Raw genomic sequence first — 13,606 nt, forward strand, 5'->3', positions numbered from 1 at the left:
TAGTTTTTTTTTTAAGTTAGGGGTTGAGGTCTCAGTGCGTATATCAGGCGGTAGGGAATTCCATAGGGTAGGGCCAGCAAGGGAGAATGCTCTGTTCATGGTGGAGGTAAGTTTGATCGTTTTGATTGTAGGAGTACGGAGGGTTCCTTGTAGGGCGGGGCGGGTAGGTCTGATAGATGTGCGTGGATGTAGAGGGGGGGGGGGGGTGATCCAGTTAAGGTTTTCATTAATCAGACTTTTATGTATGAGGGAGAGGGCTTTGTATAAAATGCGTGATTGTATAGGGAGCCAGTGGAGTTCAATCAGTGTGGGTGTGAGGTGGTCCCTTTTTTTGGAATTGGTGAGGATACGTGCAGCGGCATTTTGTAAGAGTTGTAAAGGTTTGGTATATGTTGAAGGGAGTCCAAGGAGGAGGGCGTTACAGTAGTCTATTTTCGAAAAGATAATAGACTGGAGGACTGTGCGAAAATCAGAGAAGTGTAGACGTGGTCTGAGTTTTTTAATCGTTTGTAGTTTGAAATAGCAGTCTCTGATAATAGCGTTGATAAATGGTTTGAAAGAGAGTTGATTGTCAATGATGACACCAAGGTTGCGAGTGTGTGATGAGAATGATGTCGATGTGTGTGAGAGGGGGATTGCTGGTGGTGGCTGCTTGTTGGAAATGATAAGGAGCTCAGTTTTTTGGGGGTTGAGAGCAAGATGCATGTCTGTGAGGAGCTGGTTAATGGAGGAAAGGCAGGATTCCCAATTTTGAAGGGCGGTTTGGAGGGAATCAGAGAAAGGGAAAAGAATTTGCACGTCATCTGCATATATGAAGTGCTTGATACGCAGATTGGTTAGAAGAGTGGTGAGGGGAAGCAAGTAAATGTTAAAGAGGGTAGAGGAGAGGGAGGAGGCCTGGGGGACACCTTGAGGGAGATTGATGGGTTCGGATTCAGTGTTATCAAAAAGGACAGTGAAAAGGCGGTTTTGTAGGTAAGACTGTAACCAAGATAGTGCGTTTCCAGCATAGCTCTCAGCTTCAACGGCAGGGGAGAAGAAAAACTGATACTTCACGCATATCCAGCATAGCTCTCTGTTTCAAAGGCAGGGGAGAAGAAAAACTGATACTTCACGCATATCCAGCATAGCTCTCTGCTTCAACGGCAGGGGAGAAGAAAAACTGATACTTCACGCATATCCAGCATAGCTCTCTGTTTCAAAGGCAGGGGAGAAGAAAAACTGATACTTCACGCATATCCAGCATAGCTCTCTGCTTCAACGGCAGGGGAGAAGAAAAACTGATACTTCACGCATATCCAGCATAGCTCTCTGCTTCAACGGCAGGGGAGAAGAAAAACTGATACTTCACGCATATCCAGCATAGCTCTCTGCTTCAACGGCAGGGGAGAAGAAAAACTGATACTTCACGCATATCCAGCATAGCTCTCTGCTTCAACGGCAGGGGAGAAGAAAAACTGATACTTCACGCATATCCAGCATAGCTCTCTGCTTCAACGGCAGGGGAGAAGAAAAACTGATACTTCACGCATATCCAGCATAGCTCTCTGCTTCAACGGCAGGGGAGAAGAAAAACTGATACTTCACGCATATCCAGCATAGCTCTCTGCTTCAACGGCAGGGGAGAAGAAAAACTGATACTTCACGCATATCCAGCATAGCTCTCTGCTTCAACGGCAGGGGAGAAGAAAAACTGATACTTCACGCATATCCAGCATAGCTCTCTGCTTCAACGGCAGGGGAGAAGAAAAACTGATACTTCACGCATATCCAGCATAGCTCTCTGCTTCAACGGCAGGGGAGAAGAAAAACTGATACTTCACGCATATCCAGCATAGCTCTCTGCTTCAACGGCAGGGGAGAAGAAAAACTGATACTTCACGCATATCCAGCATAGCTCTCTGCTTCAACGGCAGGGGAGAAGAAAAACTGATACTTCACGCATATCCAGCATAGCTCTCTGCTTCAACGGCAGGGGAGAAGAAAAACTGATACTTCACGCATATCCAGCATAGCTCTCTGCTTCAACGGCAGGGGAGAAGAAAAAACTGATACTTCACGCATATCCAGCATAGCTCTCTGCTTCAACGGCAGGGGAGAAGAAAAACTAATAGTTCATGCTTATCCAGCATAGCTCTCTGCTTCAACGGCAGGGGAGAAGAAAAACTAATAGTTCACGCTTATCCAGCATAGCTCTCTGCTTCAACGGCAGGGGAGAAGAAAAACTGATATTTCACGCATATCCAGCATAGCTCTCTGCTTCAACGGCAGGGGAGAAGAAAAACTGATACGCATATCCAGCATAGCTCTATGCTTCAACGGCAGGGGAGAAGAAAAACTGATACTTCACGCATATCCAGCATAGCTCTCTGCTTCAACGGCAGGGGAGAAGAAAAACTGATACTTCACGCATATCCAGCATAGCTCTCTGCTTCAACGGCAGGGGAGAAGAAAAACTGATACTTCACGCATATCCAGCATAGCTCTCTGCTTCAACGGCAGGGGAGAAGAAAATCTAATAGTTCACGCTTATCCAGCATAGCTCTCTGCTTCAACGGCAGGGGAGAAAAAAAAACTGATACTTCATGCATATCCAGCATAGCTCTCTGCTTCAATGGCAGGGGAGAAGAAAAACTAATAGTTCACGCATATCCAGCATAGCTCTCTGTTTCAAAGGCAGGGGAGAAGAAAAACTGATACTTCACGCATATCCAGCATAGCTCTCAGCTTCAACGGCAGGGGAGAAGAAAAACTGATACTTCACGCATATCCAGCATAGCTCTCTGTTTCAAAGGCAGGGGAGAAGAAAAACTGATACTTCACGCATATCCAGCATAGCTCTCTGCTTCAACGGCAGGGGAGAAGAAAAACTGATACTTCACGCATATCCAGCATAGCTCTCTGCTTTCAACGGCAGGGGAGAAGAAAAACTGATACTTCACGCATATCCAGCATAGCTCTCTGCTTCAACGGCAGGGGAGAAGAAAAACTGATACTTCACGCATATCCAGCATAGCTCTCTGCTTCAACGGCAGGGGAGAAGAAAAACTGATACTTCACGCATATCCAGCATAGCTCTCTGCTTCAACGGCAGGGGAGAAGAAAAACTGATACTTCACGCATATCCAGCATAGCTCTCAGCTTCAACGGCAGGGGAGAAGAAAAACTGATACTTCACGCATATCCAGCATAGCTCTCTGTTTCAAAGGCAGGGGAGAAGAAAAACTGATACTTCACGCATATCCAGCATAGCTCTCTGCTTCAACGGCAGGGGAGAAGAAAAACTGATACTTCACGCATATCCAGCATAGCTCTCTGTTTCAAAGGCAGGGGAGAAGAAAAACGGATACTTCACGCATATCCAGCATAGCTCTCTGCTTCAACGGCAGGGGAGAAGAAAAACTGATACTTCACGCATATCCAGCATAGCTCTCTGCTTCAACGGCAGGGGAGAAGAAAAACTGATACTTCACGCATATCCAGCATAGCTCTCTGCTTCAACGGCAGGGGAGAAGAAAAACTGATACTTCACGCATATCCAGCATAGCTCTCTGCTTCAACGGCAGGGGAGAAGAAAAACTGATACTTCACGCATATCCAGCATAGCTCTCTGCTTCAACGGCAGGGGAGAAGAAAAACTGATACTTCACGCATATCCAGCATAGCTCTCTGCTTCAACGGCAGGGGAGAAGAAAAACTGATACTTCACGCATATCCAGCATAGCTCTCTGCTTCAACGGCAGGGGAGAAGAAAAAACTGATACTTCACGCATATCCAGCATAGCTCTCTGCTTCAACGGCAGGGGAGAAGAAAAACTAATAGTTCATGCTTATCCAGCATAGCTCTCTGCTTCAACGGCAGGGGAGAAGAAAAACTAATAGTTCACGCTTATCCAGCATAGCTCTCTGCTTCAACGGCAGGGGAGAAGAAAAACTGATATTTCACGCATATCCTAGCATAGCTCTTCTTCAACAGCAGGGAGAAAGAAGGAAAATGATAATTCACGCATATCCAGCATAGCTCCTCTGCTTCAACGGCAGGGAGAGAAGAAAAAAACTATTACTCACGCATTATCCAGGAATAGCTTCTTGCTTCAACGCAGGGGAGCAGAAAATCTAATAGTTCACGAGTATCCAGCATAGCCTCTCGCTTTAACGCAGGTGAGAAGAAAAAAAACTTAATAGTTCACGGCTTATCCAGCATAGCCTCTGCTTCAACGGCAGGGGTAGAAGAAAAAAACTGATACTGCACACATATCCGAGAATAGCTCTCTGCTTCAACAGCAGGTGGGCGAGAAGAAAAACTAATAGTCACGCTTATAAAGCCATAGCTCTCTGCTTCAACGGCAGGGAGAAGAAGAAAAACTGATACTTCACGCATGATCCAGCATAGCTCTCTGCTTCAACGGCAGGGGAGAAGAAAAACTGATACTTCACGCATATCCAGCATAGCTCTCTGCTTCAAAGGCAGGGGAGAAGAAAAACTGATACTTCACGCATATCCAGCATAGCTCTCTGCTTCAACGGCAGGGGAGAAGAAAAACTGATACTTCACGCATATCCAGCATAGCTCTCTGCTTCAACAGCAGGGGAGAAGAAAAACTAATAGTTCACGCTTATCCAGCATAGCTCTCTGCTTCAAAGGCAGGGGAGAAGAAAAACTGATACTTCACGCATATCCAGCATAGCTCTCTGCTTCAACGGCAGGGGAGAAGAAAAACTGATATTTCATGCATATCCAGCATAGCTCTCTGCTTCAACGGCAGGGGAGAAGAAAAACAACCAATAAGGGCTGAATAACATAGTCTGGGTAAAACAAATAAGCATGGGTGTAGCTTGCTTATTGTGGCGGTTACTACCCCTATCTAATCAAGCTTGATATTTCACTTGGATGCAGCTCCAGCACTGCTCTCTACAATAATGGTGGGGGTGGAAGGGAAATAGAACCAAAGAGCTAAGAGAAACAGATAAGTATGAGAAAAAAATGTGTGAAGCTTGTTGGGCAGACTGGATGGGCCGTTTGGTCCTACATAGGATTTTAGACAGTGCTGGGGAGGAGCCGGCTGTCGTGGTACACGTGGTCACCAACGACATAGGAAAATGTGGGAGGGAGGTTCTGGAAGCCAAATTTAGGCTCTTAGGTAGAAAGATTAAATCCAGAACCTCCAGGGTAGCATTCTCTGAAATGCTCCCTGTTCCACGCGCAGGTCACCAGAGGCAGGCAGAGCTCCGGAGTCTCAATGCGTGGATGAGACGATGGTGCAAGGAAGAGGGATTCAGTTTTGTTAGGAACTGGGGAACCTTTTGGGGAAGGGGGAGTCTCTTCCGAAGGGATGGGCTCCACCTTAACCAGGGTGGAACCAGACTGCTGGCGCTAACCTTTAAAAAGGAGATAGAGCAGCTTTTAAACTAGAACAAAGGGGAAAGCCGACAGTCGCTCAGCAGCGCATGGTTCGGAGAGATGTATCTTTAAAGGATACTAATGATGCATTAGAATTAGGGCATCCCGACAGTGAGGTTCCAATAATTAGAAAAGTAGTCCAAGTGCCTGTAACTAAAAACTCACCTGAGCTAAAAAATTATCCCTATCAATTAAAAAGCAGAATAAAAATACAAACAAAAAACAAACTTTGAAATGTTTGTATGCTAATGCCAGAAGTCTAAGAAGTAAGATGGGAGAATTAGAATGTATAGCAGTAAATGATGACATAGACTTAATTGGCATCTCAGAGACATGGTGGAAAGAGGATAACCAATGGGACAGTGCTATACCGGGGTACAAATTATATCGCAATGACAGAGAGGAGCAGTCGGGAGGAGGTGTGGCGCTTTATGTCCGGGATGGCCTAGAGTCCAACAGGATAAACATCCTGCATGAGACTAAATACAAAATTGAATCTTTATGGGTAGAAATCCCTTGTGTATCAGGGAAGACTACAGTGATAGGGGTATACTACCGTCCACCTGGTCAAGATGGTGAGATGGACAGTGAAATGCTAAGAGAAATTAGGGAAGCTAACCAAATTGGTAGTGCAGTAATAATGGGAGACTTCAATTACCCCAATATAGACTGGTAAATGTATCATTGGGTCACGCTAGAGAGATAACGTTCCTGGATGGAATAAATGATAGCTTTATGGAGCAATTGGTTCAGGAACCGATGAGAGAGGGAGCAATTTTAGATCTAATTCTCAGTGGAGCACAGGACTTGGTGAGAGAGGTAACGGTGGTGGGGCCGCTTGGCAATAGTGATCATAATATGATCAAATTTGATTTAATGACTGGAAAAGGAACAGTGTGCAAATCCAAGGCTCTCGTGCTAAACTTTCAAAAGGGAAACTTTGATAAAATGAGAAAAATTGTTAGAAAAAAACTGAAAGGAGCAGCTACAAAAGTAAAAAATGTCCAAGAGGCGTGGTCATTGTTAAAAAATACCATTCTAGAAGCACAGTCCAGATGTATTCCACACATTAAGAAAGGTGGAAAGAAGGCAAAACGATTACCGGCATGGTTAAAAGGGGAGGTGAAAGAAGCTATTTTAGCCAAAAGATCTTCATTCAAAAATTGGAAGAAGGATCCAACAGAAGAAAATAGGATAAAGCATAAACATTGGCAAGTTAAATGTAAGACATTGATAAGACAGGCTAAGAGAGAATTTGAAAAGAAGTTGGCTGTAGAGGCAAAAACTCACAGTAAAAACTTTTTTAAATATATCCGAAGCAGAAAGCCTGTGAGGGAGTCAGTTGGACCGTTAGATGATCGAGGGGTTAAAGGGGCACTTAGAGAAGATAAGGCCATCGCGGAAAGATTAAATGATGTCTTTGCTTCGGTGTTTACTGAAGAGGATGTTGGGGAGGTACCCGTAATGGAGAAGGGTTTCATGGGTAATGATTCAGATGGACTGAATCAAATCACGGTGAACCTAGAAGATGTGGTAGGCCTGATTGACAAACTGAAGAGTAGTAAATCACCTGGACCGGATGGTATACACCCCAGAGTTCTGAAGGAACTAAAAAATGAAATTTCAGACCTATTAGTAAAAATTTGTAACTTATCATTAAAATCATCCATTGTACCTGAAGACTGGAGGATAGCAAATGTAACCCCAATATTTAAAAAGGGCTCCACGGGCGATCCGGGAAACTACAGACCGGTTAGCCTGACTTCAGTGCCAGGAAAAATAGTGGAAAGTGTTCTAAACATCAAAATCACAGAACATATAGAAAGACATGGTTTAATGGAACAAAGTCAGCATGGCTTTACCAAGGGCAAGTCTTGCCTCACAAATCTGCTTCACTTTTTTGAAGGAGTTAATAAACATGTGGATAAAGGTGAACCGGTAGATATAGTATACTTGGATTTTCAGAAGGCGTTTGACAAAGTTCCTCATGAGAGGCTTCTAGGAAAAGTAAAAAGTCATGGGATAGGTGGCGATGTCCTTTCGTGGATTGCAAACTGGCTAAAAGACAGGAAACAGAGAGTAGGATTAAATGGGCAATTTTCTCAGTGGAAGGGAGTGGACAGTGGAGTGCCTCAGGGATCTGTATTGGGACCCTTACTGTTCAATATATTTATAAATGATCTGGAAAGAAATACGACGAGTGAGATAATCAAATTTGCAGATGACACAAAATTGTTCAGAGTAGTTAAATCACAAGCAGATTGTGATAAATTGCAGGAAGACCTTGTGAGACTGGAAAATTGGGCATCCAAATGGCAGATTAAATTTAATGTGGATAAGTGCAAGGTGATGCATATAGGGAAAAATAACCTATGCTATAGTTACACAATGTTGGGTTCCATATTAGGTGCTACAACCCAAGAAAGAGATCTAGGTGTCATAGTGGATAACACATTGAAATCGTCGGTGCAGTGTGCTGCGGCAGTCAAAAAAGCAAACAGAATGTTGGGAATTATTAGAAAAGGAATGATGAATAAAACGGAAAATGTCATAATGCCTCTATCGTTCCATGGTGAGACCGCACCTTGAATACTGTGTTCAATTCTGGTCGCCGCATCTCAAAAAAGATATAATTGCGATGGAGAAGGTACAGAGAAGGGCAACCAAAATGATAAGGGGAATGGAACAACTCCCCTATGAGGAAAGACTAAAGAGGTTAGGACTTTTCAGCTTGGAGAAGAGACAGCTGAGGGGGGATATGATAGAGGTGTTTAAAATCATGAGAGGTCTAGAACGGGTAGATGTGAATCGGTTATTTACTCTTTCGGATAGTAGAAGGACTAGGGGGCACTCCATGAAGTTAGCATGGGGCACATTTAAAACTAATCGGAGAAAGTTCTTTTTTACTCAACGCACAATTAAACTCTGGAATTTGTTGCCAGAGGATGTGGTTCGTGCAGTTAGTGTAGCTGTGTTTAAAAAAGGATTGGACAAGTTCTTGGAGGAGAAGTCCATTACCTGCTATTAAGGTCACTTAGAGAATAGCCACTGCCATTAGCAATGGTTACATGGAATAGACTTGGTTTTTGGGTAATTGCCAGGTTCTTATGGCCTGGATTGGCCACTGTTGGAAACAGGATGCTGGGCTTGATGGACCCTTGGTCTGACCCAGTATGGCATTTTCTTATGTTCTTATGTCTTCTTCTGCTGTCATTTCTATGTTTCTATGTTACACACGCACAGCCTCCAATCCCCCTCCCAGCCTATTTCTAGTTTAGAGGCACTCTTGGTAGTCTGAGGCATTAGTCTTAGATCTTTTTTGGCAGCCGCTGCCTCTTTTTTTTTGTCTGGGTAGTGAAAATATATTGTAAGGATGTAGCAGTAGTTGCTTAATCAAAGCAATGTCAGTGTGTTTAAGGCAGGTTTCTGTTATTGCACAAATGTCTGGCTTCAAGTCTAGTAGATAGTCGTTGAGAATGTGAGGTTTTTTTGTGAGGGATTGAGCGAGTGTTAGTGAGAAGAGAGTGAGTCCAAGGAGTTGTGTAAGGGGGGAGGTACCATGATGGGTATAAGGGATCTCGTTAGGTGGGTTTGGGTGGGGTTAGATGGTTTTTTCAGGTTGCGGTAGAGATGATTGATGATGGGGATGGGGAAAGTTTGCATCATTGTTATGGTGTAGAGGGAATGATGTGGTAAAGAAAGGAGTGTGGACGGGGTGGGAGCAGTTTAGTGAGGCACCAGGAGACCGGGGGTGGGGAGGAGGGGTTGAGGTAGTGGCGCCCTTCAGTGGAGTCACGAAGGGGCGCACAAAGGGGCAGGCCCCTTTGTCGCTCAGTGCCAGAGGCTCACTGCTGCCTCTTTTATAGTCCATTCCTGTCCCACGTCGCCGCCTTGGGAGCGTCGGTGGGCGGAGTCTTAGGTGGGCCGGCGGAGGGAGGGCTCGTTGGTGCTCTGTTGGGCCTGCGGGGGCTTGCTGCGGCGTCGTTCCAGGGCGGCGTTGGTTAGCCAGAACACCCATATGTTACCTAGCTAACTTTTAGCTGCATAATGAGTTAAGTGGCTAAAATATAACTGGATAAGTTTCCAAACTATTCAAAAGAAAACAGAGCCCAGTGTGATACCTGAATGTCAGAGATGTGACTGTCAGTCTCTTATTGTGGTTCTCTGTACAGTATGATATAAATCACAACAAATTGGCCCAAACACACAGTGTATTCCAGAAACCTTACGTACAAGTACAAAATATCAAAAATGCTTTGCCCGTGTCCCTGGATGTAACTGTTCTATAAGTAACCATCTTAAATCTGTGAAGGTGTGTTGTGCTGCCAAACAATGTTGGACAAGGGGTGCTGTTCATCTTGCAGTTTTTATACAGCTCCGGTGTTCCTTAAGTCTGGTGCGAATCTTCCTTTTAGTGCGCCCCATGTATACCAAATCACAAGGGCACTGTATAATATACACAACACATTCAGGATCACATCTTGTGGGTGACGTCAAATTTATTATTAGATTCGCACCAGACTTATTGAACACGGGAGCTGTATAAAAACTACAATATTAACAGCACCCCTTGTCCAACATTGTTTGGCAGCACAACATACCTTCACAGATTTAAGATGGTTACTTATAGAACAGTTATATCAAGGGACACGGGCTGGAGACATTCAAACAGGCTTGAATCAGCCAGAACATTATTGGATTTTCACATCGCAGTCAGTTTGTCCTCAAAGTCTCAATGAGAAAATCAATTGGTATACACGAATTTGATTTTTCATTTTTGGTTTGCAAATTGAGATGGATTGATTTTTTTGATGTTGTGTTTTTCAAAATATTTTTGTTTATTCAGATAACCTTCAGTTTCTTTAATTAATTTTTTCATGAGATTTTCATTTGATTTTTGTTTTTTGGATAATTTTTTTCATGAGATTTTCTTTTTGATTTGATTTTTGTTTTTTGGACTATTTTTACAAAAGAGTTCTTTTTCTTCTGTTTATTTTATTTACTATCAGAAGCCCTCGATATAGACCTGGTTGAAGACTATAAGAAGGTTCTCTTTCTACATATCATCTTATGGGCATTCTGACTACCTGTTTGAGCACTCACTGTATGTATAGGACTTTAGACTACCTGATTGAAGACTTACTAGGAGTTGGGAGATGAGACTACCTAAAGGGCCCTCTATACGGACCTTGTTGAAGACTACAAGTGTTAGTAGGTCTCTTTCTCCCATATTTTCCGATGGGTGCACAGATGACCTTATTGAGAACTCGAGACTACCTGATTGAAAACTTACTAAGAGTTGGGAGAAGAGACGATCTAATTGGACAGTCAGCTTGATGTCACATCCGGAGGAAGTATAAAAGCCCTGTTAGGTCGCCATGTTTTCTAAGTTTGCAGGACTGAAAGCAGACCGCTGAGGAAGGACTTAAGCAGCCACTATCTATGCCACTAATAGAAGATTGTTTCTGCAAGATGTGATGATTTCTTTGAAGTAGACGTACATTTGGTGTTTCCCCTGAAGCAGACCCATTGGTTCGAAACGCGATCAAGTCGAGATCTTACCTTGAGTTAAGTACTGTGACTGTGTTCTTTTGAATGGACATTTTATTAGGGTTGTTTTGACGTCTGGATTATTTGATCAAAGTGGCTTATTAGTCTGTTTTGCACTGAGTCTCCTGTGGCAGTATGGAACATTTTAAGACATAATATACAAAAAATTGTAAAAATAGCTCAAATATAAAATAAAGTAATGTGACCATTCCATGGTGCGTCTGATTGACATACAGACTCTTTGCGTATTGGTACTACAAAACTACAAAATGTATTACATTTAATTAATATTGATATAAAGAGTTACCAGCAAACTATTTTTGATATTTTGTCTCTGTACAGTATGTCAGGCAGTCTGTCTTGCTGTAGCTGACAGTATGTCTGTAGGTCAGTTTTGTTCAGTCTGGATGTATATATGTCAGTGAATCAGTCTCTCTTAGTGTGTGTGCCATGATACATGATATCAGCAAGACTCAGTGACTCTGCCATGTTATGTGATGACAGTCAGTATTCTCTGTGTGCCACGTAACGTCAGTAAGTCTCTCTCAGCATCTCTGCCAGTCTCTCTCAGGGTGCCTGCCACAGTATGTGCTGTCAGTATTCCCTCAGTGTGCCTGCCAGATTACATGATATCAGTTGGTATTCTCTGTGTGGCTGCCACGTTACATGTCAGTCAGTCTCTCTCTCAGGATGCCTGCCACATTTTGTGATTTTAGTATTCCCTCAGTGAGCCTGCCATATTACATGATATCAGTTGGTATTCTCTGTGTGGCTGCCACATTACATGTTGTCAGTCAGTCTCTCTCTCAGGGTGTCTGCCACATTATGTGATTTTAGTATGCCCTCACTGTGCCTGCCATATTACATGATATCAGTTGGTATTCTCTGTGTGGCTGCCACGTTACATGTTGTCAGTCAGTCTCTCTCTCAGGATGCCTGCCACATTATGTGATTTCAGTATTCCCTCAGTGAGCCTGCCATATTACATGATATCAGTTGATATTCTCTGTGTGCCTGCCACGTTACATGTTGTCAGTCAGTCTCTCTCTCAGGATGCCTGCCACATTATGTGATTTTAGTATTCCCTCAGTGAGCCTGCCATATTACATGATATCAGTTGATATTCTCTGTGTGTCTGCCACGTTACATGTTGTCAGTCAGTCTCTCTCTTAGGGTGTCTGCCACATTATGTGATTTTAGTATTCCCTCAGTGAGCCTGCCATATTACATGATATCAGTTGGTATTCTCTGTGTGCCTGCCACGTTACATGTTGTCAGTCAGTCTCTCTCTCAGGATGCCTGCCACATTATGTGATTTTAGTATTCCCTCAGTGTGCCTGCCATATTACATGATATCAGTTGGTATTCTCTGTGTGGCTGCCACGTTATATGTTGTCAGTCAGTCTCTCTCTCAGGATGCCTGCCACATTATGTGGTTTTAGTATTACCTCAGTGAGCCTGCCATATTACATGATATCAGTTGATATTCTCTGTGTGCCTGCCACGTTACATGTTGTCAGTCAGTCTCTCTCTCAGGGTGTCTGCCACATTATGTGATTTTAGTATTCCCTCAGTGAGCCTGTCATATTACATGATATCAGTTGATATTCTCTGTGTGTCTGCCACGTTACATGTTGTCAGTCAGTCTCTCTCTTAGGGTGTCTGCCACATTATGTGATTTTAGTATTCCCTCAGTGAGCCTGCCATATTACATGATATCAGTTGGTATTCTCTGTGTGCCTGCCACGTTACATGTTGTCAGTCAGTCTCTCTCTCAGGATGCCTGCCACATTATGTGATTTTAGTATTCCCTCAGTGTGCCTGCCATATTACATGATATCAGTTGGTATTCTCTGTGTGGCTGCCACGTTATATGTTGTCAGTCAGTCTCTCTCTCAGGATGCCTGCCACATTATGTGGTTTTAGTATTACCTCAGTGAGCCTGCCATATTACATGATATGTTGATATTCTCTGTGTGCCTGCCACGTTACATGTTGTCAGTCAGTCTCTCTCTCAGGGTGTCTGCCACATTATGTGATTTTAGTATTCCCTCAGTGAGCCTGTCATATTACATGATATCAGTTGATATTCTCTGTGTGGCTGCCACGTTATATGTTGTCAGTCAGTCTCTCTCTCAGGATGCCTGCCACATTATGTGATTTTAGTATTACCTCAGTGTGCCTGCCATATTACATGATATCAGTTGATATTCTCTGTGTGCCTGCCACGTTACATGTTGTCAGTCAGTCTCTCTCTCAGGGTGTCTGCCACATTATGTGATTTTAGTATTCCCTCAGTGAGCCTGTCATATTACATGATATCAGTTGGTATTCTCTGTGTGCCTGCCACGTTACATGTTGTCAGTCAGTCTCTCTCTCAGGATGCCTGCCACATTATGTGATTTTAGTATTACCTCAGTGTGCCTGCCATATTACATGATATCAGTTGATATTCTCTGTGTGCCTGCCACGTTACATGTTGTCAGTCAGTCTCTCTCTCAGGGTGTCTGCCACATTATGTGATTTTAGTATTCCCTCAGTGAGCCTGCCATGTAACATGAATTCACTGGGTATTCTTTATATGTCTGCCATTTAACATGTCAGTCAGTCTCTCTCAGGGTTCCTGCCATGTTATATGCATTTGATGAGTGAGTA

Source organism: Rhinatrema bivittatum, chromosome 5 (genome assembly GCF_901001135.1).
Source record: "Rhinatrema bivittatum chromosome 5, aRhiBiv1.1, whole genome shotgun sequence".
Taxonomy (NCBI): Eukaryota; Metazoa; Chordata; class Amphibia; order Gymnophiona; family Rhinatrematidae; genus Rhinatrema; species Rhinatrema bivittatum.